Source organism: Sciurus carolinensis, unplaced genomic scaffold (genome assembly GCF_902686445.1).
Source record: "Sciurus carolinensis unplaced genomic scaffold, mSciCar1.2, whole genome shotgun sequence".
NCBI classification, from domain to species: Eukaryota; Metazoa; Chordata; class Mammalia; order Rodentia; family Sciuridae; genus Sciurus; species Sciurus carolinensis.
The window spans coordinates 78,202-105,461 of NW_025920269.1; the positions used below are offsets into that span (position 1 = coordinate 78,202).

Consider the following 27,260-nt stretch of genomic DNA (forward strand, 5'->3'; position numbering starts at 1 on the left):
AGGAGCAAAAATGACCTGTTATCAGTAACATTAGTAAAGAGTAAGTAAAACAAAATGTCTCATCATAGACAACTATTTTAAGAACACTATTTCTTTTATCTCTCAGAAAACATATATTTAGTTATAATATTAAAAACAAACAGGAATTTAGCTTTTAATAGAAAATCAAATCCTATCAGAAGAATTACATGGAATCAGCCATTTTTTAGAGATGCTGATTTAAGGTCCGCACCATAATATTTGATAATCAACATGCCTAAGGACATAATATAAAAATGACTAAAGGATTCTGTGAGTTCACAGTCTAGAAATTATTGGGAAAAAAAGTGACAGATTACAAGAGTAAGGGGGGATGAATCAACCCAAAAGAAAACCCAGGATTTCATTGTAGAAAAAAGAAGAAAGAGGATCAATGCTTCTGAAAGAGAAGTAAAGGTAAATTCTGGGAAATATGAAGCTGAGAGTTGTTCCATCTTGTTAGGTTTGGAAGACATTTCTAAATTGAGCTTCCCAATGAAAGCCAGGACATTGACAATGAGACATCTAAAAGTAAGCCATAATCACCTCAAATAAAATAACAGCTAGCATGAACCTACCCATTTCTTTGTTGAAGCTATGGAATTACTCTTTTCAATTACCCCTGTGTTCATAGGATTCCTTATATGATCATCTGTGGTTAAGATGTTTTTTTGAGCACTATTCCACTTTCCAGGGACCTATAGATGAAACTGGAGTGGAGTACAGGGTCCCAAAAATAACTGTAATGCTAACTTGGACCAGTGAAGGCCAGAGACAGTAGATTAGACTTGACTCCCACCAAATCAGCAATCCCTTCCATGCTATCAATGTAGTCTCCCTGAATGGTATGATGTTGGCTCTCCACAAACCTAAAAGTAGAGAAGATAGAAGCTGGTATTGATTTTATATTGGACTATAAGCTGTAGTAAATAGTAAAAAAAGATTATATTTGTCACCATCCTTAAAAATCTTACAAATCTTCTAGTAAGAGATAAGATAGGTATACACATACGGAACTCAAGGGTTCTGCTAAATATTGTGGGTTTGACTGCTAAATGGAAATGAAAAAAGGGCACTTAAAAGAGAGATATACTAGGCCCTTGAAGGATGTGAAAGATATAGATAAGATGAGAACAAAGAAAAGAATTAAAAATCAGGGGACAGCAGCAAAGTGAAAGAATAAAGCAGGAATGGGTAAAAGAATATTTATGGTCATTGCCTAAATTAGTAGAAAACAAGAATGGACAGCATTTCAGATTCAGAAGACTGATGCAAAAGAGGGAACTCATCACAAAAATCCTCAAACATGAGATTCTCAGTTATTTTATGAGGGAAGTGGTGTTGGGGTAGTGGGAGTCCAAAGATCAGGTCTTTCCAGGGAGAATGTTAACTTGGAATTCTGAAAGAATGAGGGAGGGTGACTTATCCTATAAAAGGAAGTGGCCCTTCAGAAGGAACCAGATAAAATGATTATACCAAGTGCAGATTTGGAGACCTTAAAAGACTTTTTAGTGGGAAAATCTGGTGAACAGTAAAATATGTGGAAGAAATTTGACTAGGAGACTTTCACTTGCTACTTTCTATAATGAAAAGAAAGAACAATGGAACACAAAGGAAATAAGAGGAAAGTCAAATTAAGCTGATTGAGGGATCCAAAAACAAAGACAGGAAAAAATGATTAGAAAATAAATTTTAGGTAGAATTCTTGAGATAGAATTCCAAAGGAACTGATAGATGGTCAAGTAGTACTTTATCAAATTGGGGCTGGAGTTTCAAAGAGATGAAATGGGAAATAATTTGAGAGTTTTGCTTTCTGGAGATGATATTAACTCAGGTGTTTGTATGCATGCATTTATTTATCTTATAGCAGTAGGTCAAGAGCTGGAGTTTACATGAAGGTTTCACAAAAGGATTCACTAGTTACAGCATTGCAGGATTGTTATAAGGATTAAGTAAGCTCCATGTACATGAAATGCTGAATGTAACTGTCAACCCTTAAAAAGTTCAAATTATATCCTTGGGGACTGCTTATAGTCAGAAGGTGGTGAGACAAGAACAAGTCAAAGGAAAGAAAGCAGAAAAGTACAAATAAAAGAGTTTAGTGCCAGAAAAGAAGGAAAAGAAAGCACTCCAAGGGAAAATGTTTAAAAATGCCAAGCTCAGTAGTGAGAGATTGGAATCTAGTCATGGATGACCTCCAAGGGAACAGTGTCAGGAGTAAGGAGGTGAGTTTAAAATACAAGGACACTGGGGAGCAAGGGGAGAGACCTGAGAGCATAGGATGTAGAAACTTTAGATGTTTTGGCAATGAAAGAGGGGAAGAAAATAGGAGAGCACCTGGTAAGGATAAGAAGATTAAATAAAAAATTACTTTATCTTTCTCCAAGATAGGGGAGTTATGTTAGTATAGTCAGTTGCAGAAAACCACCATTTTGGGAACTTCAACAATCAATTTCCACTCTTTCTGAATAAAAACAACCCTAGGATTGAGCTCAAGTTCAGACTTCCAAATTATTGTATTCACCACAGCACTAAGCATCCAGCTGATGTTATTACCTTACCAAGTAACATGGACTTTTCATGCTCCAATTCACTGTAATCTGCATGTGCTTTTCACTTTATGATAGCCAGCAAAGCAGTCACTTCAGATTTGTAAATCTACTTAACAGATTTGAAATTATTATTCATTCAACATACTCTTCCTTCCTTTGGCACCTTTATTACTGCTTCAAGTAATTCCTCCCAAAATAATATACCTAACTTTCTTCTCCATGATTTTTTCTACATAATTTTTCTTTTAAGTCCAAAACATAGACTCTATACCCTTTTCTTGAGTTTTCTCTCCTTTCTCATCCATATTGAAACTGTTAGTAATATTTCCCCATTCAGTTGTCACAAATATTGTTCCCTTTTAAATCAGAATTCTCAAATTAACAAGAGCAAACTGAATTGTAGTAACATATTGTTTGTATTAAGAAATAAGTAGAAAAAGTTACCATACATCATCCTCGGAGAATTTCTTATCATTTTGCCATTTCCTCTTGAGTTTTAGTTATACCTGCCATCATTTCATGTTGTGAGGGAAATTTCTTTAGCCCTAAAGAAAAAAAATTTTACCTTAGTAATTACCTCAGTAAAAACAATGATCCTATTAACAATTACTGTGTTATGAGGAATTCAAAGAAATATAGGATAATTTTCTGTACTCAGAGATTATAGTTTGCTTGATTACATGATCCTTCCACCATCAAAATATAATAAGTGGAGCAAACCTAATTGTAAAAACAGAAATCTGAAATGTTCCAAGCCCCAATACTCTTTGAACACTGATAAGATGCCACAAGTAGGAAATGCAGCACTTGACCTCATGTGATAGCTCACAGTCAAAAAACAGGCACATTAAAACTATTGTATAAAATAACCTTGTGGTAATAAGGTACATATGTGGTATAAGGTACATATGAAAAATAAGTGAATTTCATTTTTAGATTTGGGTTCCATCTCCAAGACAGGCCATTATGTATATGCAAATATTTCAAACTCTGAAAATGCATGTTCAAAACACCTCTAGTCCTAAGCATTTTGGATAAAGAATATTCACCTGTATCAATATGTGTAGCTTACTTTATTCTGCTTTGTCTTAACATGTTTACTGTACTCTGCTTTCCAAAAAATACTTGCCTCCTCCCTAACATAGTCTTTGAATTGGTAAATGAAATATGGACACATGGAAATGAAAAATGGTCTTAAAAGCACATGGAAAATGAGACATAAGGTCAAGAGGCAAGTCGGATGTGGTGACACAACCTGAAGTCCCAGCACTTGGGAGGCTGAAGTAGGAGGATAATTTGAGTCCAGGGGTTCAATCAGCCTGAGCAATGTAATAAAATGCCATCTCCAAAAAGGAGAGGACTGGAGAAATGCACCTACACAGGTATCTTAATAAAAAAGCTATTTTATACAATAGAGAGCAAAAGAAGTAAACATAAATTCTCAATCACATTTTATGCTAAAGTCCTATGGAAGATAAGTCTCACCTTCTGACCTCTTTTATTAGATAGGAGTTTGTGTGGGGGGTAAGGTCAACAGTAACTCATAGTACCCAATCTTGACAAATAAATATAAGAATTAATATACAAACAGTTTCTGTACTAGGATCTAACACCAAGGACATGGCTAGACAAAGGCAGAATTACATTTAAGTTCATATAAACAACTCTAGCTCAAACAATAAGCCTTTTGCCCAGATATATAGTCTTATGACCAGATATGTTGGCACTATGCCATATGAAAATTTAAGTCACAATCCTAAAGTGTTACTCTACAAAATTCTGGAATGTAGAATTTCAGTACAGGAATGTGTCTTACTCAGTCCAATCCTTTCTACAATACAATATCAAGTGACAAACTCATTCCTCCTTAAAAGTCTCTGGTCTTGGAGATATCACCACCATCTAAGGAGATGATAAAATTGATTGCTGTAGCTGCTGGAACATTATTTTTTGTACTGATCCCCAGATCTACTTCTATTCCACTTGCATCATTGGAACTAGCTCTTCCTTCTGGAGCCACAGAAATGAATTTTAACACCTGTCAGTTCTTAAAATATGTGAAAAGCACCTGTCATAACTACTTTAATCTTCTCATTATCTGGATAACAAGCACAGGTTTCTTATATAACAGGCTTCAAGCTTTCTGACATTCTTGTTGCCCTTTTCTGGGCACACTCCATTAACTATCTTGATAAGTTCCTCCTGAAACACAGAAGTTGGAAATTCAATACTCAGAGCTTACTGTGTTTTCTGATGTGTTTTCTGATCTTAGCTACAGAAATTATTACTTATAAATCAATAAGGAAGAATGGGAATGTTTCCTTTGAAATTAATCACAGGTCTTTTAGGATGCTCAAGAAATACATTTTGAGAAGTAATTTCCAATTACTTCTTATAGGGTATTCAAAGAGGTGATATCAAGAAAGTTCTTGGCTGCCATGCAAGAAATTTGTATTTAATGTAGGCTATAGAGAACCACTGAAGGATTTTGATTGGGAGAGAACTCAAATCAGATTTGCAATTTAGAATACAGTTCAGAGGGAGTAAATAAATGCAAGTAAATCTTGCATTTATTTGCTTGAAATTTTATGGAGGAGGGGGTGGAGAACTATTTCTTGATGGTGACAGTTCATAAACAACAATAACAAAAATCTGTTAAGATTTGATGGACAAAAATATTTACAACATTCTGTGATGCAGTTCTCTTTGAATTCATTAACTTCCCATGTTATCTTGTTTAGACAAATATTGTATCACATTTCTTATCTCCCTCCAAATCTTGATCCCCTTTTTATATTTCTATTTTACAATAATGGCCACAGCACCTGGGCAGATTCTTTTCTCTCTTATCCCCAACATGTATTCTCACCAAATCCTTTTAAAAGTTCCTATGAAGTTTCATTCAAGTTTGTCACCTCCTATTCATTTACATTGCCATTACTTTGGTTTAAAGGCTTCATGAGGTCTTACTTGGACTGACATTCACATTTTACTCCCTCTAACATGTATTCTAAATTGCAAATCTGATTTGAGTTCTCCTCTCTCAGTTAAAATCTTTCAGTGGTTCTCTACAGTGGACAATTAAAAAAAAACTTCTTGCATGGCAGCCAAGAACTTTCTTGATATTACCTCTATAAGTACCCCTGACTTCATTTTCCTTAATTTCTATGACATTATTTCCCAACATTCTCAATTACTTGTAATACCCAGAACTCAATTTACTGTCATTTTCCCCTAACTTTATGTAAATATTGGTGATTTTCCCATTCATATATCAAAATTTTCTTTTTTCTTTTAGTATAAATCCATGGAAGAATTGGGTATTTCTTGCCCACTGTTCCCATAGTAGCTCCTCTACATTGTTATTAGATCATCTGCTTAGAATGCAGTAAATATGTGTGAAGTGAATGAACACATTAAATGTTTGTTTCTTGTCTATCTTCCTTCTATGACTCTGAGTTCCATGAAAATAGGAATTTTTTGTTTTACTGTTTTTTTCTGAACCTAGGAGATCATATATACTGAGATATCAGTAAATGTTTGCTGAACAATGTTGTTGAAGAACAGTGAGGAATTGAAGTTTATTTTTCCAGAGTCCCAAAATAATGTGGGAATGAAGAGAGTCTAAATTAAGCTCTATGGTAAGGGGTCTTTCAAGGTCTACTCTCATTTGTAAGGCATGCTGTATTTGTGTAATCCTGACTTTCTGAAATCCTGACTTTCCCTGCACATTTTGGTATAATGTTACAAGAGAAAAGAGATATGGCTGTCATACTGGTCTTACAGACCAGTTCAGCCTTTTAGCTTATATATGAATACAAGACTAGTGTAACTCCACATGTTGAACCACAAGAATGGGATCCAAATTGGAATGGGTTGCACGCCATGTATATAAAATGTCAAAACACACCTTACTGTCATGTATATCTAAAAACAAAAAATTAAGAAAAAAACCTTTATATGGACAAAAAAGGAAAAGGTCTTTTCTTTTTTATTTTTTAATGTTAAGCTGATATTATTCAACCCTCAAGATTTCACTGCTTGGTTCTAGTTTGACTCTTTGCCCTACTAAGTAGGTTATTCCTTCAAATATTTGAAGGGAACTCTCAGATCCCCCCCAGATTTTAACTTATTTTGCCTAAACTTCTCCAGCAAATTCATCTGCATTTCAAATAATATGTTTTCTCATTCCTTAAATCATTCTTATCTCTCTCCTTATTCATTGAATTCCAGTTTCAATTTTATAATGTTTTCAGGTGGTAGTCTGATCAATTTAGAGAACAATTATGTGTTCTGGGACATAATAATTTTTTGATGATGCGAGATTTAATCATGCCTTTTAGAAGCCTTATCCTCTGCTGACTCATATTGAGCCTATTATCCCAGACCTCAAAGTTTTTTCTAGTACTCCTAGCCAAAACTGAAAGAAGGTATGTAAAAAGGGTGTGAGGATTTGAATGTTGAATATTCTACATTCTGGACTAGTCTCCTACCAGGTGTTAATTTGCTATCTGAAATTAAGTCACACCATTTCTATATTTGACATTCTCTATAATGAAAGATGGCATTCTTTAACTTCACAAATACACGCCAGTTGTCCAAAATTTAGATGAGTGTAATCATCTGGGGAACAATTTTGTCAAAAAATCTTATGCCTGTCCACCCAGATGTACTGAATAAGCATCACCAGGGATGAGATCAAAGCATCATTAAGTTTGGAAAATATCCCAGGTGATTCTAATATATGTTTATGGTTATAAAATACTAGTTTAGAGTCACTTAAAAATAAATGTTCTAGTAATAATTTTATGCCAAATATTATGCAACTCTCAATATTTCAGTCATACATACTGCTATTTAAAAGCAAGTACATAAACACAATTAAACATAATCAAGTAATTAAGTAGTCAATTTGTACAGTCACTTACCTTTAAATACTTGAGTGGTCCAGCATCCTTGGAGCTCTGCAATGCACATAATGGCTCCAAAGGGTTGAGTCAGGCCTATGATAGCAAGAATTGACTTTTCTAGGTTGGGGGAAGACCTTTTGATATGGGGATATCTTGTTTTTGACCACTTTGATGGAAACTTCAAGAAAAGCAAAGGCAAACCTACAGCCTGTGGCAAAGATAACAGCATCAGTATTGTCTGCTCTGGAGCCATCCTCAAATATGGCAGCTGTCTTTGTGAATTCCTTCACATATCATTTAACTTTTACCAAGTCAGAAATTATATATTTGGCAGATCATCATCTATTGTTGGATGCTGGCTCAGAACTCTATGAGTGCTGATAAAGATGAAGAGGAGAAATGAGAGTGACCAAGAAAGAGGGAAAGAAGGGGAAAGAGAGAAATAAATCATGTAAGTAAATTTTTGCTTTGGTGGAGGTGGTTAAACAATGTCAATGGTTTCCACTCAGTCTACCAATGAAATTTGGAAAAGTTCTACTTTATACAAGTTCTACTTTACCTCAGCTTTTTAGGGCTAGAAGTCACTGAAAGGGGAAAGCACTGGAGAAGCGAAGGAAGAAGAGTCTTAAATGAGGAATGCATATGTGGTTTCTTAAATAATACTAACACTCTGTTGTATCATAAGGCCATAGGCCAATAGTTTCTGTACACATATTATTAAGTCTGGCAGAACTTGTCTGTTAATATTCTGTTCAGTTCCATTTGTAATTCCAAAGGTGCAAGAGGTAGATTTAGAATTTCATTTCCCAAACTGTGTAATAAATTACATCCATATAGCAATTTAGAATTTAAATTATATTTCCATTCATTAACTTGACAATCACACAAACGCTATGAAGGAGATAGGATAGGTGTCATTATCTAGGTTGTATAGATGTGGAAACCAAAGTCAAGAGAAGTGAAGTGACTTGACCAATGTTATACAGCCTAGTATTTTAGAATTTCTATTAAAATAGCTTTCTATAAACTCTTTTGGGATACTTTGGACATGGTAAGTAGTGTTTTCTAGAGACAGCATGGAATAAGGGTATCAAAATAAGTAAGCCAATTTTCCAGTATCATGGGTCTTTAAAAAAAAAGTCTTAATTCAGTTTTAAAAGAGTCTTAATTTCTGAACTTTAAGTCAGTAGGCTCTGACAGTCCTCATTCCATTATCTTCCTGGCCTAGTCTCAGAAATATTGTATGGTTTACAACTATCCTTGATTTGTTGAATTTAATTTGCTTTGATTCTAACTTTTAGGAAGATTCTTTTCTGCATCCCAACCTCATGATTTCATTTTTCTCTCTAAACCTATTCCCTTTCACTAGCAATACCACCATTTACATAGGTGGCCAAGTCACAAAATTGTCTCATATCTGCTTACCAAGACTATGCTCTTTATCCCTTAAAAAGGAAGATTACACAGAATAGTTTTGTTTCCTCCCTATCTCGCCTGAACTATTACAGTTGTCTTTAGGGCTCCCTTCCTATCTGCCTTCTATACAGTTTGCCTTAGAATAGAAAGGCAAGTTTAAACATGATTTTAGGATCCTCAATTTAGAAAATAAAATAAAAAGCTATAAAGAATATTATTGTGTCAGGTGCTGTGGTCATTCTACAATACTTTTATTACAGATTTATTATTATGTCACTCACTTGCTTAAATTCTAGGCAAATGCTCTGCCACTGAGCTAAATCCCAAACCCCCAAACTTTTTATTTAGCAGAGCATACAAAAAGTTTCTTACATAATAGACCTACAGATATATTTAACTACTCATCTACCTTTGCCATATAGTCTAGATATATCAGACTATGTGCAGGTCTCAGGCTATAATGTGCCTTTTGCTATTCTAAGATATTATAATTAGAATGCTACATGCTGACACTATTTATGTACCTCTTATTATTCCATAACATCTCAATTTGTTTTGCAACTACAAAAGATATTCATGCTTAAATAACTAAATGAAAAAGTTGTTGAAAACACAGCATCCAAGTGTCATCTCACTAATTAATTTCAAATTGCTGAGACAATTTAGCAAGGCCCTAAGCAACTTAGTGAGACCTTATCTAAAACAATACAAGGGACTGGGAATGTAACTCAGTGGTAAAATGACTCTGGGTTCAATCCCTAGTACCCAAAAGAAAAAATAAAAGAATATTATTGGGACATCTGTGGAAATTTGAATATGCCAATATTTTAGATAATGTATTTTATCAATGTTAAATTTCCCAAATGTGATAATTGTATTATGGTATATACCAGAGTGCCCTTTTTCTTAGGTATATATTAATGATTTTGACTTACTTTAAAAAAATGTTCTTAAGTATGTATGTATACTACATATTTTTTGGATCTTCCTATCTTCTAAAAGGGAAAACAGAAAAAGCAAATATGGCCATATTTGATAGGTGAATCTAGGTAAAAGATATATGAATGCTCAATGTATTTATTATTGAACTGCTTTTCTGTAGATCTGAACATTTTCAAAAATGAGAGATTAGACAGAAAAAATCATTTAAAGTCAGTATATAAAAATGATTTCACAATGGTTCTCCTGGCTGTATGAGAATCTCATTCTTTATACTCTGCATCCTATGCATTTCTTTGTCATATACTGTTGTCTGTCTTCTCATTTATATTTTTAATGTAAGATCCATTCTGAAGTCTTCCATTTGTTACCCATGTTTTCCTCAGGAAAATTACTTAGTTTCACTTAGGTTCAATTTTTTTAATCTGTAAAATAGTCATAAAAAATGTACAGACCCCCAGGGCCATTTGTGAGGGTTAAATGAGATAATACATATAACTCATCACTGTTCTTGTCTTTAAAAACACTTCAAAAAAGTTAAGGTATTATTTGTATTATCATGTCTTTTCTCTATGTATTTCATGCCCAATATAATGCCTTGCTCACAACAGGTGCCCCATATTTGTTGACTGACTGAATGTTGCACTGCCCTGTACTATCTTTCTGTTGTTGTTGGGCACAATATTAAAAGAACTGATACCTGAGAGAATAAGAAAATGGTTAATGCCAATGAGAATAAGTGACAGAAATCCTTCAAACCAACAGATCTTGTTCTTCTGTGATTGATAAGGTAAAAATTGAATTTGAAATTCTCTGGATTTTCTTTTTTCTTTCTATTTTATTTATTTATTTGATATGTGGTGCTGAGAATCAAGTCCTGGGCCTCGCACATACTAGGCAAGCACTCTAACACTGAGCCACAACCCCAGCCCCTGGATTTTCTTAATGTATGGGTAGAGATAGCTCTGTTAGCCTGTGTGAACCATTCTTGTTCTTGTATCTTAGCCATTATCAACTCCATTCCCATCCTGAGAACATACCTGTGTTTATGCTTCAGGTCAAACATTTCATAATCAAATCTTTTACTCATACTTTTTTTCCAAAAATGTATTTGCTAATGCTTGGCCACATATCTTTGATATAAGATGTTAAGTTGAGAAAAATGTACCACATCAAAAGGATATCCATGATCCCCTACATGATTCAGGATCCATGTCCCACTCCTGGTGCTGAGGAATACCTAATGCATGGAAAATATTGTTTACTTTTATCATTCTGGCTCACAATCTGAAAGTACTCGCACTTTATTCAAGATTAAGTTCAAACTCACTAGTGTGGCATTTTGGTTCTGTACAATCTTTTTAAAAAAATTTCTGCCATTTTCCTTCCCAAAAACTGTTGAAGAATATATTTCACTGTGATCCATGTTTCTGTTTAATGTGCTTGAAAAGTTCTCCTCTTTTAAATTCTCCTCAGCACATTCATTTTTATGATCCAGATCAAGTAGACTTCCTCTATGAGAACATCACTGACCTTTCAGGTTGAGAATTCTCTCTCCATCCTCTGAACTTCACTAGCACTTATCACCTATAGGACTCATTAAAAATCATGGAATAGGCTGAGATCAGTGGTGCAGGACTATCATCCAAGTGGCTCTGGAGGCTGAGGCTGGAGGATCATGAGTTCAAAGCCAGCCTCAGCAAATTAGCAAGTCTCTAATCAACTCAGCAAGATCCTGTCTCTAAATAAAATATAAAAAGGACTGGGGAAGTGGCTCAGTGGGTAAGTGCTGATATCCATATGTTTTTGGAAAGATTAGATTGCTTCTTTTTTTTTTCCATTTGAATGGCAAAAAGGAAAATCACCCACCATCCTGTCAAATAAAAATTTTTAATTACCAAAATGTGCCTTCCTTTATATGAGAACATGGCATTTCTTCTGGTCAATGGACAATTCACACTCTCAATATTGCATTTACACAAGCTCTTCCAGCAAATACCTGGTCTTCATCAAAGCCAGGGAGAGGCTAACTAGGATTCTTTAAAAAAATCTTTTTGTAATTGTAGATGGACAGTATGCCTTTGTTTTATTTGTTTATTTTCCTGTGGTGCTAAGGATGGAACCCAGTGCCTCACACATGCCAGGCCAGCACTTTGCCACTGAGCTACAGCCCCAGCCCTAACTGGGATTCTGAGTGCAGCCTGAAGTAGTGAACTTATTCCTTAGTATAAAGCCAAATGAATAGTGGAACTCTAACCAGTAATCGTGCCCCTCCATTAGCATAAATCATGATGCCAATTGAGGCATTGAAACCAAGCCCCATATTTACCACTGGTACTGATAGGCAATGTGCAGCCATCCATACTCTGTTGGGTCTACCTTCTTGATAAGACTGAAGATAGAATGAAGCAAAGTAAATCATTGACTCAAATCTGCTTGGTTGTGTAGCTAATCTCTACAGCCAGATCTACTCCAGAATTTCCAACAATTATAAAGACTTTTTCCAGCCAATGCCTCTGGGTTTTTATAGTCTCAACTATGGAAGTACTGTCCTTTGAACTTCTCAATTCCTGCAAGAGAACATAAAATAAGTATTGAATGATAGTTTATATGATGGATATCATATGTAAATTCATACTTTTGTAGAATTTAAAGTTGAAGCACATATTCTCCATATGATCTCCCCTTATTCAGCTATTATTGTCATTCTGAATACATTTGCTTATTTTTTCTTCCATAGCCCTAATAGTTACAATAGTAACTTGTGATTCCTTTATCATAAGTAGTTTGTATTTTGTATTTGCAGATACACAAATCCAAACTGCCTCAGAAAACTGCCATTCTCTTTTGTCTTTTCATTCGCTTAGATACATACTCCCATTTCAATTAGTGTATATATGTTTCTGTATACTCTAGGACATACATAAAGTGCATTTTTTTTTAGAAAAAGAAAGTTCAGGCCCCAAACTGAAACTAAATTATTCAAGCTTTCATTTAACCTTTAGAAACTCAATATTTGTTTGTTTTCTCAATCACTTAAAAATTCCACATCTGAACCAAAGCTGTGTAAGAGTTCCACAGTGTTTCTTTTTGATCCTTAAGAAGACCAAAGTCATTGTGAAACTAAATACAATCATATTCTACTTGTTAGAAATACATACATTCTCAAAAATTTGCTGCAAGTTGGTTTCATTATTGTGAAAACATCACAGAAGTACTTATGTAAGCATAGATTATTTAGGCCAGTCACTTGATATGGCCTCCTGATGCAATCAAGACCCACAATAAACATGAGACATGTGAGACTAGTTGGTGTAACATGGCAGTCTGTTTTACAGTAAATGTTTCTATAAGTAGAAGCAGTATACTCTACGCTAAATGTAGTAAATACATAAATCCATAACATGGTTGTTTATTATTATTATGTACCATATACAAAATTGTGTGAGCTATAATTTTATACAACTGACAATGCAGATGGGTTTGTATATCAACATCACCATGATATTATAATAGCTATAATACTACTCAACCAAAAGGAATTTTTCAGTCCACATTATAATCTTATGGGATCACCATTCTGTATGTATTCCAGCATTGACTGAAATGGCATTATGTGGTGGCATGATTGTTCACAGACCTCTAAACTCTAAAATTACCATATCCAAATGACAATAATACAAATTATTCCATTTTCAAGGGAACATGCACAATTAGGGTAAGCCTTATTTCACCCCAAGGTGAAAATCACTCAGACGACAACCTTCTATTCCTCAGTTTCAAAGGCATGGCTTGAGGGTCAACCTCCTTTCTTAGTTAAGTTTCTGGTAGGTCACTCACCTGGAAAGCTTTCCAGGGGTCAGTTTGCATTAGTGTGATGGCCAGTGCAAACCATGTATCCATCAAAGACATTAACCTCCTTTTTCCCTTCACACTCAGTGACTACCTCCCATTGACCTAAAGTAGAGAAATCAGGCCTCTTCTTCACACTGTACACAGTGGTCTGAAAGAAAAGTAACATACACAGGGGACTGTAACCATAACCAGTACAATGTATATCTTCCCAGACATGACTTATTCTGCAAAATGTTACACAAAATGTTGATACCACTGGTGCCATCACATCATTAGGGTCTTTGCAAGAATATTTGATTTTCATATTCCATAAAGAACAGTTTTGTTTGAGGTTGTGGTCCAAATGGGAAGACTTCTATAAGGCAGATAAAGTAAAATGGAGTTGACAGACTAATGTACTCTCCTGTGCCTCTAGAAAAGTAGGATTTGTGAGGATTTTTAGTCTCTGTATTAAGGCATTGTAGCACCTGAATAAATTCTGAATTTCTCCTGTACTTCTGTGAAACTCTATGCACTAAACATCTATTCCTTCACTAACCCCAGACATCCCCAAACTCTCTGATGTCTTCTGACACCCAAATTCTGTTCTCTTTGACTAACCTCAAACATGTGACTATGAGGCTCCCTTTCATTTTAGAGCAGGAAAATATTTCAGTGGCCCTTATTTTTTAAAGGAATCTCTCTTTGCCTTTTACATATGCCCACTTTACAAATAATTATAGAGAAAGAGGCTTTGAGATAGGGAAATAGTGGTATAATTTTTAGTTTTTTAAAAAAAGCAATAAATATGGGTTACTCTGCCAGCCTAAGGAAACATCAAGAATGCATTCCATTGAGCTTCTAGGGCCTTGGCTATAATGTCTTGGTTGAATAATAGAGACACTAAGCCTAAACCATCCTGTACTATTTATAGTTCCTGTCATGTGTTTTCACACAAGTTGGTGCTTCTACTTGGATCATCCTTTTATTTCTTTTTCATTTGGTAGAATCCTTTCTACTCAAGACTCAGCTTGGACATTATCTTCTCTAAAAGTCTTTCCTGGAACTTGATTCCTCTTCCCTGATGGGTTAAACATCCCTCTTCTGAGTTGCAATGCATAGATCTCTACAGCACTTATCACTTGGTTTGCTACTTATATGTATAATAATAATTTTCTTCATTTTTCTGTCTTTAAACACAGTTACTTAGTTAAGTTACTTATTATTTTGTCTTTGCATCATCACTGCTTAGTACATTAACAAACTTGTTCAAGAACTGTCACTTAAACAGGTCAAAGATGCATCACTGGGCTATAAATGTCTGACTTTGGAAATTGTCACCAGATATTACCATTTTATTATTGTTGATAAACAGAAAAAGGTGGAAGTTTTGAACTTTAAGCCAGGTGATATATCTGTTTATGGTCATGATTTTAAATTATGGGAAATTCACAGCAGACTTTAGAGAAGAAAGGAACCAAAAGTCATACAGTACAATCATCTTCTTTTACATAAAAAGAAAATTATGATAAATTCAAGTTGAGAAACTAACTCATCTCAGGTCACAAGTTAATTAGTGGTAAGAACAAGGGCCATAATTTAGGGTTTTGTTTCCTAATTCAGTGTTCTGCTCTCTCCACCAGATTTAACTTCTTTGCTTCCTCAATAACTTCTGAGTCACTAAGTACTTCACCAGGTTTTTTGGTGATCACATAAAATAATATATTGAAAAGTGCCTCATAAAGTATAAAAGAATAAAGCAATAGTGGAAAAGTGGAACCAGAAAGATTTAAAGTTCCCATACCTATTCATTCCCCTCATCTCCTTTATTATAAGCAGAGTATGAAATGAAGACAATGAAAATACTGGTGGCAGTTATCTTTCTGTATCTGCAGTGAAAATATATGAGAGACTCTCCCAGGGATATTTTAGAGAGAGATCAAAGAGTGGAGTCTTTGTACTTGAGCATATCAAGCTAATATTTACACATAAGCACTGGTAAATGAAGCCACATTATTCATTTATTTCATGAAGAACTTCAAGCACAAAGACACCCACAAAACTGCCTACCTTGAACTGGATATACTTTAAAAGTTTGAAGTCATTGGCATATATCCTGAAATACTCAAGGACCTGGGAATTGTGCATGAAGTTAAGATAATGATCTGGGATGGTGTAGTCACTGAAGCACATCATCTCCTTAGAAGTATTGATGATCACCAATTTGTAGATACTGACTCTCCCTTCTTCAGGATTTTCCTGCAGTAAATTAGAAGTATTCATGGCAACTTGAGAACTAATTTCATGATTTAAAAATAGCCAGTGAACAGTTGAAAAATTTCCTGAAATAAATGCCAATTAAAAAAAAGTCTACACATACACCACCTCCATACATCTCCCAGTACTTGGGCCTCTGTGTAGTTTCTTCCCCTTGAATCTCAGTATCTTTATGACTTGCTTTTGACCAACAGTATACAGTTGAAATGGCACTGAATGTCTTTCAATACTAGGTAATAAGTAGCCTTGCATCTACCACCTGGGTGTCTCAGAAGGCTCACTTTGGTGGAACCCAGCAGCCATGTAAGAATTTAGCTTTTGCAGCTGTGACCCAAATACCTGACAATGAGAAAGAATCCTTTTGGCTCATGGATTCAGAGGTTTCAGTTCCACTGCTTTTGGCTTCAGGCAAGGCAGAAAACCATGGTGGAAGGTATGGCAGAGGAAAGCTTCTCAGCTCATGGTAGCCAGGAAGCAGGGGTTGGGGAAAGAGGCCCAGGACAAGACAGAGTCCCCAAGGGTAACCCCCCTGAACCCATGATCTGCTTTTCAACCATGTTTCACCTGCTACAGTTTCTACCACTGCCTAGTAATCCATTCAGCTGTCAATGAATTAATTCATTGATGATGTCAGAGCCCTAATGAAAGAATCACTTTCCAAAGGACCCAACTTTGGACAATTCTGCATTGGATACCAAGATTTGAACACCTGGGCTTTTTGGGGATATTCTAAATCTTTACTATAAAAAATCCAACTACATTGAGACCACAATACTGTTAGGAAGCCCAACCTAGGCACATGGAAGAAAATACATAGGATAGAGAAATATTCAAATAGCCCCCAGAAATTTTAGCTATCCCACCTAAAGTTCTAAACATGTGAACAAAGTAGTCACATTACATTCAGTCTTAGCACCGATCAGATGGCCATCACAAGAAATTCCAAATGAGAACTTCCCAGCTGAATGAATAAGTCTCAAGAATTTTTGTATATATTGAGACATTGCTCTCAAGAAAATGTACTAAGTCTCTTTCCAGTATAAGTTGTTATTTACCCCATTGTTACTATTGCTGGGTAACAATAATTTAAATGAATAAAAATGGGTTAGATCAAAACATACTAGGGAAAGTATAAGTTAGTGTAATATTTTCTGAGTAATTTTGCAATGTATATAAAAATCCTTGAAATTTACGTAGCCTTATAAAGAAATATTCAGACTTGCAAATGAAGATTATTGTTAAAGGATGTTACTGTCAGCATTATTCATAAAATAAAAATGAAAACAATTTAAATGCTTAAGAAAAAATAACTGAAATTTGAGAAACACTGTTCTTGATCCTTGCTTCCCAAAGTATGGTCTGTGGACCAGCACAAAGGGGATCACTAGGGATATTGTTAGAAATGCAGAATTTTAGGCCCCTCCCTAGACTTAATGAATCAGAACTAATATAACAAAATCCTCAACTGATTCAGATGCACATGAAAACTGAGAAGCACTGGTTCAGATGACATTAATCCCTAATTCAGTGTCTTCCTTCCTACAACAAACTTTTTGCTTCCTCAAAAATTTCCAATTAATTACTTCATGGGGTTAAGGTGGTAATCCAATAAAATAATGCATTATGAATCCAGCCTATTACACTCTCACTGAAATGTCACAAACCACAGGTTTTCAAATCTATTACATTTAAATTCTTTTTGATTATAGAAAATCACCTTAACCAATTTGGACCCTCTCCTTCCTTTTTATTACAGAAATGAATAAATATTAGGAGAGTGGGTAATACAAAACATTAAATATCCACAAAAGAGAGTGTTGGATTTCCCACATTCAGGTTTATTTTCCTCCCAATTCTCATTAAATAATTATTTAGTCTAGGAATCCGAAATTGACCACACTCATTTGTCTGCCTAATAATTATTTCTTTTTGACTCCTAATAAGGTTTTCAGCAGTCTTCTTTCAAGTATTTTCTTATTTATTTTACCTATTTCAACCAAAGTATTCATTTAAGTTGTGTTTATGACTATATCTCTGCCATAATTAACATTTTAGTTGTTCATGTTTCCTATATTGCTTTATTGGGACTCCAGATCGACATAACCAGAATCTCATGAATGGGCTGACATCATTTTTTGTTAATGTTCTCCCAGTGATTAATTCTTAAATATGTAGAAAAGTGGACAAATATATCCTTTTAAGTGTTTTTCAATCCATTTATTGTCTTTTTATCTTTTTTGCCATTTTTTTGATGAAGGAGGAGTTATGAAATTTATGATTTTTTTAAAAAAACATATTTCATTAAAGGGTGTATATTATTTAATTTTCTGATTAAATAGTAACAGTACCATTTTATATTATATTGTGCCCACATGGCAACTATTTGTCTATCTGCTATGCTTTAAAATTTTACTATGTGAAATAGTTATCTGATCATCAGCATAAATATCACTTAGGGCTTATCAGAAATGGAGAATTTTGGTATACTCCAAATTAATTCATGAGAATCTCCAGTAATTCATGTGTACATTAAAGTTTGAAAAGCACAGTTTAGCATGCTTTAATGATTTTTAGATCTGCAGTTTGACTCAAAAATATCAAGATTATTTTATAGCATTGAGTACTTATTAAATCCTTAGCATTTTGAAAGAAATTTTATTAACTTTTCAAGTAATTTCATTCATAAGGTAACATCAGAGTAAACTGATATATATATCATATCACAACTTACTTTCTACCATCAATCTTACTTAATGTTAAAGAAGAGATCAAGAATTGATTGAAATTAATGTCTTGAGAGCTCATATAATTATTATTAGAAAGTTTTCAGCTGTACAAGGAGGAGACAACACCAGTTTGGTAGGTGGAACATGTTCAGAAAATAGAAATACTGGTGTCTGAGAAAATACTTGTTTGGCAGATAGAAAAATGAAAGAGGAATCACGATAGGAGAGTAAGTGGTACTACCAGAGAAGAAAATAAAAATACACTGAATCCCAGGAAACTGTCACAAAAAATGAGAAAATAGAAACCCTGAATTCCCAGTGTTCTTATGGGACACCTCCAGTGGAGGTGGAATTTCAATGTGCTTAGATTGATTCTACATATGAAACCTCTAACAAATTATAAAAAAGTTTTGGGGGATGGAAGGACAACTAGACTCCAAATAATAATCATGGAACTGATAGAGATGTACATCTCAGGAAAAAGTTCTCAAGGTAACCACCAGCAACATGCAAAATATGTTCAGTCCATTAAAGAATGTTTACAATACCTACAGCTATGTAACTGAAAAATGTGAAAAGGACGGTCTATAGCTCCCTAAACATTCTTAGCAGCCACTCAGGACAGCTTTCTTCTCAAAATCCACTTATTAAAAATACATATATTGGGTAGGATATATATGCCAGGCATCATTCTTGGTTTTAGAATATAAGAGTGAGCCATATATGTTTATCTGTGTTAAGAAAAGTCAGAGAAGTCAGAGCATTATAATGAAAGTTTATTTTTTTATAGAAGCAGTTCATAAGGTGTAGAAATTTTGCCCAGAGGATAATAAAAAAGAAATCCTCAGGCTGTATATTCAGCAGATTTTAACTTCAAATTCCTTTAGAGTTTAAAAAGCAAAAAATTATAATCAGGCAGAATAAAGGCTACACTCCCAACATCATCCCTGTCTCAATTGATTTCACTGCCATTCAGTAATTGCTAAACCTGGCTAGGATGCTTAAGGAGACCCAAAATGTGGGGGTCTCACTCTAGGCATGAATAATAACTGACATGTAACCGTATGCAGAGCTGTCACTTTTATAAGTGATGGATGTAATTATTCATCACTTACTCCCTATGATCACTGTACAAAGGGGGTATTACTATTATCCCTTTCTAAAGATTAAAAATGCAGTGGTCAGAGAGGTTTAATGATATACCCAAGGCCATACTTCTTGTAAATGACAGTCTTTGAATCTAAAATAATGCTCTTAACCTCGACACTAAGGTGTGACTGGATTTCAAGAGTAGAATTTTCTGTTACTAAAAACAAATTAACGGGGGTTTCAGCCCACATCTGATTATGATAAAGGTATAGGGATTTGCTAAGGGGATTCATTTTAGATCTGAATAAGACTATAGTCAGAATTAGTTTCCAAAATGGAGCAAGATACAACATATTTGTTCAACTAAGAAATGTCATTAGGCCACTTTTAAGAAGCTGGCCAACACTGTGTTAGTTTTTATGATGTGAAATATACCTGTGACACCTCAATTCCATTCACTTGTCCAGAAAATGAGTTTAAAAGTAAACCAAGTTAGAGATCAATGAAGGTGACTGATACTTTTTGGCAGTTACTAAGCATACCATTTAAATAGATGATATTGTCAATGGTTACTAACAAGTTGTAGGGTTGGATGTGCATATTAAAACAATTTAAAACAATTTAACTTTAAAACTGAGTATGTGTAAGGACAAGAAAACCCATTTGTCAGTACACTTTACCCTCTTCTGGAAGACAAAGGACTTTGAACTTCTCAAAGCAAGAAGTTTACAGCCAACAATACTATCAAATTTTATACCTTATTCAAGGACAAGAAATGTCAGAAAAAGACCTGAATATTTTTTAATAGAAAAAGTAAAGTTGAAGATTGGAGGGAGGTACTCCTGGAAGGAGTTGTTAGCAGGTAATTCTAGCTCATTTGCCTTTTAGACATATCAGAAACAATCACTCTATATTTTCTAATCCCTTTGTGCTTTCTAATATATATTGTTTTGTTACTCATCCTCCCTGCTTCACCAGATCATTTTCCTCTTCTGAAAAACAGAAAAACTAATGAAATGAAAATATTGTCTGTGGGTTTCATAGACAATAGAAAAGGAAAAAAAGGGACACGTGCAATGCATTTTGCAGCCAACAGAGGTAAAGAGAAACCCTCATAAATGTAGGGTGGGGAGATGTAATGTCAACAGGCAGCATTTTATCAGGTTTAGTCACTATCAAGCTCTCATATTACCCAATATGAGATAAAATGTTGCATGCACCCATCTGCAGGGAGGGCTTCAAGTATTAAGGGACAAGGAGATTTACCGGATACCTACACAGCCCTCTAATGTCATCAGTCCTTTCAAAGCAAACAGATTCCAAGTCTTCATCCAGGCAGCACTTGACAAAAGAGTCCACAGGATTCACTCCCAATCACAGCAATTCTTTTCTTGGTCATGGTCTCCACAGTTCTTCACCTGGCTATGGCAATGTCACTTGTCCTAAAAAAAAGAATGACAAGAGACAGAAAGCAAAAATCTGTCAACAGTTTTTAAGAAAGACAGTTGTCATGACACTCAAATAAATGCTGTAACAAAAGGTGACTTTCAGAAAGCCAGATTTGGTTGCCCTCTTCAGAAGAAATCTCCTGCACAGGATAGGGCAGATCTGTTGCCTGCAGGACCCAGAGCTGAGAAGGTCCATACTGTTTCCAGAAGCATCTGGTTCATTCTTCAGCTGCAATCTGGAAGTTAATCTGATTTTCTGCTGTAATAAAAGAAATAGAAAATACAGAAGTACAAACAGCAGCAACAGTCGATGGAGAGGAGTTGTTCTGTTCCACCTCTTTTCAGCCAACACCCCACTCACTCATTGGCAGCAATTCTCCCTCTCTTAATGGGAAGAAATTACTTTTAAAACATTAATGGGGATTTTAAAGTAAATTCTACCAGTAGTGTAGATCTGAAGAGCCAGTCCATGAGGTGGGGAGGAGGGAGAAAAACTTTTAGATGAAATATAACTGTTTTTATTTCAATTACTTTTAAATATGGTTACAAATAGATCTTTGGCTTGGAGAATTATTTTACTCCATCAGGAAGATGCCTGTCTTAGACCACTATATGGTCTGAATTATGTAAAAATATAGGAAGCACACAATGGGAAACACATAATGTCCACATCACCTAGTGGGAGAATGAAAGAAAAGAGGATCAAAGAGAAGTTGTGTCTGTGTGCATAAATATGTATACATATGTAATAAAAAGGAATGTTTTCACTTTGGTTGGGGTATGAGAGATTGAACCTGGGGCACTTACCTACTGAGCCACAACCCAATATTTTTCATTTTGAGACAGGGTCTCACTAAGTTTCTTAGGGCCTCAATACTTTTATGAAGCTGGCTTTGAACTTGTGATTCTCCTGCTTCAACACCCTGAGTCACTGGGATTACAGGTGAGTGCCACAGCACTGGGCAGAATGTTTTAACTTTTTGATGTGGTTCTGTCAAAATTTACTCATCAAAATATACTAATCTTTCAATGGACACATCAAGATGACCTAGTCGAGTGAGAGCCTTTCTACACACAACCAGCCAGAAGTCCCCGAGCCAGCAGAGATCTCTGACCAAAGCAGCCTCTGGGATCAGGGCAGGGCAGCCAGAGATTTCTCCAGGCGCCCCTACCCCCTCCGGCAGCAGGCTCTTCCCATGGGGCGATCCAAGATGGCGGACCAAAGGGTGAGTGCATCTCCAGTTGCTCCAGAACCAAGGATTGAAGAAGGGGAGGCATTGAGAGACTCGGACTAAAATAGAGCCATGGGTGAGTCTCCCCAACCGGATGAAGCTCAGCCTGGGTGGCAGGCCCAGATAGAGGTGTCTTATTAGAGCAGGGCAGGGCAGCTAGAGACTTCCCCAGGTAGTCCTGCAAACTTCGATGGTGGGCACCTCCAACACGGCCAGCTTCTTGGAGCAGGCCCCCCAGTGAGAGTGTTTCCGCACAGACCAGCTCCAAGCCCTGGAACCAGTAGCAGGTTAGGGGCAGCTTTCTTTGGAAGCACTGCATTATCAAGTTCCTCCAAGATTTCAGACAACTGAAGGCTGGGAGGTGATACACTGGAAATCTACAGAGACACTATAAGCCAATAGAGGAAATCTGCAAAATCTCAGAGTCCCACTGACATCTGACCAATATGAGAAAACAAGGGAAGAAAATGTCCCAAACAAACCTAGATACTACATCAATAAAACCAAATGACAGCACAGCAGAAGAAATGTCAGAAAGGGAGTTCAGAATGTACATAATTAAAACAATCAGGGAAGCAAACGAGGAGAAGAAAGAGCAAATGCAGGCATTAAATTATCGCACCAAACAACAACTGAAGAACAAATATGGGAAGCAAGAGATCATTTCAATAAAGAGTTAGAGAAACTGAAAAAAAAAAAAACAGAAATCCTTGAAATGAAGGAAACAATAAACCAAGTTAAAAACTCCATAGAAAGCATAACTATCGCATCCCCTCTGGCCGCAGAGAGAGACACGACAAATGTCTGAAGCTTTGGAAGTTTATTGTGCACAGTTCCTCTCCTACACTTCTCTTACTCCTAGCTTCTGCGCACTCCCAGCTTCCCTTCTCCCAGCTTCTTCCAGCTTCCGCACGCTCCCAGCTTCCAGCTCAGCTTCCTCTGCCGCCGCCGCTTCTTCCGCTTCTCCCCTTCTTCCGCTTCTTCTTTCAGCTCTCCCACCCACCAGGCTTATATACACTTCAACCAATCAGGGGAGAGTACACGAGGTAAACGCGGACAGCTGCAAGCATAGGATGGGTGCACGAGGGGGGCATGCTCTAATCACATCATTAACTAGCCAATCATTGGAATTCGCTGGTTGTTTACTGCACAGCTGGCCGCTTTCGGCTCAGCGTCAGGCGCCATCTTGACCATGCCTAAGGCTGGGGGTCCCGGAAACCCCGACACATAACCAATAGGATAGAACACCTGGAAGACAGAAACTCAGACATTGAAGACAAAATATTTAATCTTGGAAAAAAAGTTGACCAAACAGAGAAGATAGTAAGAAATCATGAACAGAATATACAAGAATTATGGGATATCATGAAAAGGTCAAATGTAAGAATTATTGTGATTGAGGAAGGCTTAGAGAAACAAATCAAAGGAATGAACAATCTATTCAATGAAATAATATCAGAAAATTTCCCAAATCTAAAGGATGAAATGGAAAACCAAGTACAAGAGGCTTATAGGACTCCAAATATACAAAATTACAACCTACCCACACCAAGGCACATTATCATGAAAATACCTAACATACAAAAAAAGGCAGAATTTTAAAGACCACGAGAGAAAATAATCAAATTGCACTCAGGGGGAATCCAATAAGAATATCAACAGATTTTTCAATCCAGACCCTAAAAGCTAGAAGGGCCTGGAACAACATTTACCAAGCCCTGAAAGAAAACAGATGCCAACCAAGAATCTTATACCCAGCAAAACTTACTTTCAGATTTGATGACGAAATAAGATCCTTCCATGATAAACAAATGCTAAAGGAATTTACAAAAAGAAAGTCAGCATTACAGAACATTCTCAGCAAAATATTCCATGAGAAAGAGATGAAAAACAATGATGCAAATCAGCAACTGGAGGAACTAGCCTAAAGGAATAGCCAAATAAAGGAGAAACCAAATCATGTCAAAAAACAAAAATGACTCAAATGACTGGGAATACAAATCATATCACAATAATAACCCTGAATGTTAATGGCCTGAACTCATCAATCAAAAGACATAGACAGACAGATTGGATTATAAATAAAAATCCAACAATATGCTGCCTGCAGGAGACTCATCTCATAGAAAGAGATAGCCATAGACTAAAGGTGAAGATGGGGAAAAAACATACCATGCACCCGGACACAGCAAAAAAGCTGGAGTATCCATCCTCATTTCAGATAATGTGGACTTCAAGTCAAAACTAGTCAGAAGGGATAAAGAAGGACATTACATACTGCTTAAGGGAAGCATAAATCAGCAAGACATAACAATTATAAATATCTATGCCCCGAATATTGGCTCCTCCATGTACGTCAAACAAATCCTTCTGAATTCCAGAAATCAAAAGGACCACAACACAATAATACTAGGGGATTTTAGCACACCTCTCTCACCACTTAATAGATCTAACACAAACTGATTCAAGAAATCATAGAATTCAATAACACAATCAACAATTTAGACTTAACCAACATATATAGAATATACCATCCAACAAAGAACGAATACACTTTCTTCTCAGCAGAACATGGATCCTTCTCTAAAATACACCATATTTTATGCCACAAAGGTAAAGGTAGCAAATACAAGAAGATAGAGATACTACCTTGTACTCTATCAGATCATAATGGATTGAAATTAGAAATAAATGACAGAATAAAAAACAGAAACTTCTCCAATACCTGGAGATTAAGTAATACACATTTATATGATGAATGGATAACACAAGACATCAGGAGGGAAATAAAAAAATTCTTAGAGGTAAACAAGAACAAAGACACATCATATCAAAATCTATGGGACACTATGAAAGCAATAGTTAAAGAAAGATTTATTTCATGGGGCGCATTCAACAATAGAAGTAGAAATCAACAAAAAAATGACTTAACACTACAGCTAAAAGTCCTAGAAAAAGAAGAGCAGACCAACCCCAAAAGTAGTAGAAGACAGGAAATAGTTATAATCAGAGCTGAAATCAACGAAATTGAAACAAAAGAAACAATCGGGAAAATTAACAAAATAAATAGTTGGTTCTTTGAAAAAAAAAAAAAACAAAATTGATAAACCCTTAGCCACACTAACAAAGAGAAAGAGGGAGAAAACTCAAATTACTAAAATTCGGAATGAACAAGGAAACATCACAACAGACACGACTGAAATACAAAACATAATTAGAAGCTATTTCGAAAATCTATACTCCAACAAAACAGAAAACCTCGAAGACATCAACAACTTTCTAGAGACATATGAATTACCTAAACTGAAGGAGGAGGACATACAAAACTTAAATAAATCAATTTCAAGCAGTGAAATAGAAGAGGTCATCAAAAGCCTACCAACAAAGAAAAGTCCAGGACCAGATGGGTTCTCAGCCGAGTTCTACAAAACCTTTAAAGAAGAACTTACTCCAATACTCCTCAAAGTATTCCATGAAATAGAAGAGGACGAAATCTTCCCAAACTCATTCTATGAAGCCAAAATCACCCTGATACCTAAACCTGACAGAGACACCTCGAGGAAAGAAAACTTCAGACCAATATCCTTAATGAACATCGACGCAAAAATTCTCAACAAAATTTTAGCAAATCGCATACAAAAAAATATTAAAAAGATAGTGCACCACGATCAAGTGGGTTTTATCCCAGGGATGCAAGGTTGGTTCAACATCTGGAAAACAATAAATGTCATTCATCATATCGACAGACTTAAAGATAAGAATCACAAGATTATTTCAAGAGATGTAGAAAAAGCATTCGGTAAAATACAGCATCCCTTCATGCTCAAAACACTAGAAAAATTTGGGGTTGTGGGAAAATTCCTTAACATTGTAAAGGCCATCTACACTAAGCCCATGGTGAATATCATTCTAAATGGTGAAAAACTGGAAACATTCCCCCTAAAACCTGGAACAAGGCAGGGATGCCCTCTTTCACCACTTCTATTCAATATCATCCTTGAGACTCTGGCCAGAGCAATTAGGCAAACCAAAGAAATTAAAGGGATACGAATTGGAAAAGAAGAACTCAAACTATCCCTGTTCACTGATGACATGATTATATAATTAGAGGAACCTGGAAATTCCACCAGAAAACTTGTGGAACTCATACGTGAATTCAGTAAATTAGCAGGTTACAAGATCAATGCTCATAAATCCAATGCATTTTTATACAAAAGTGATGAATCTTCAGAAAGAGAAATTAGGAAAACTACCCCATTCACAATAGCATCAAGAAAAAAATAAAATACTTGGGAATCAATCTGACAAAAGAGTTGAAAGACCTCTACAGTGAGAACTACAGAACACTAAAGAAAGAAATTAAAGTAAACCTTAGAAGATGAAAAGATCTCCCATGTTCTTGGATAAGCAGAATTAATATTGTCAAAATGGCCATACTACCTAAAGTGCTATACAGATTCAATGTAATTCGAATTAAAATCCCAATGGTGTACCTTACAGAACTAGACCAAGCAATTATGAAATACATCTGGAAGAATAAAAAACCCAGAATAGCTAAAGCAATCCTTGGCAGAAAGAGTGAAGCAGGGGGTATCGCAATACCACTTCTTCAACTCTACTACAAAGTAATAGTAGCAAAAACAGCATGGTATTGGTACAATAACGGACAGGTAGATCAATGGTACAGAATAGAGGACATGGACACAATCCCAAATAAATACAATTTTCTCATACTAAACAAAGGGGCCAAAAATATGCAATGGAGAAAAGATAGCCTCTTCAACAAATGGTGCTGGGAAAACTGGAAATCCATATGCAA

General features: G+C 35.6%; 1 pseudogene; it reads right to left on the reverse strand.

The window, feature by feature from the left end:
* Positions 1 to 543: 543 nt before the first annotated feature.
* LOC124975416 (flavin-containing monooxygenase 5-like) lies at positions 544 to 21,160 on the reverse strand (annotated as a pseudogene).
* Between the last annotated feature and the right edge of the window lie 6,100 nt (positions 21,161 to 27,260).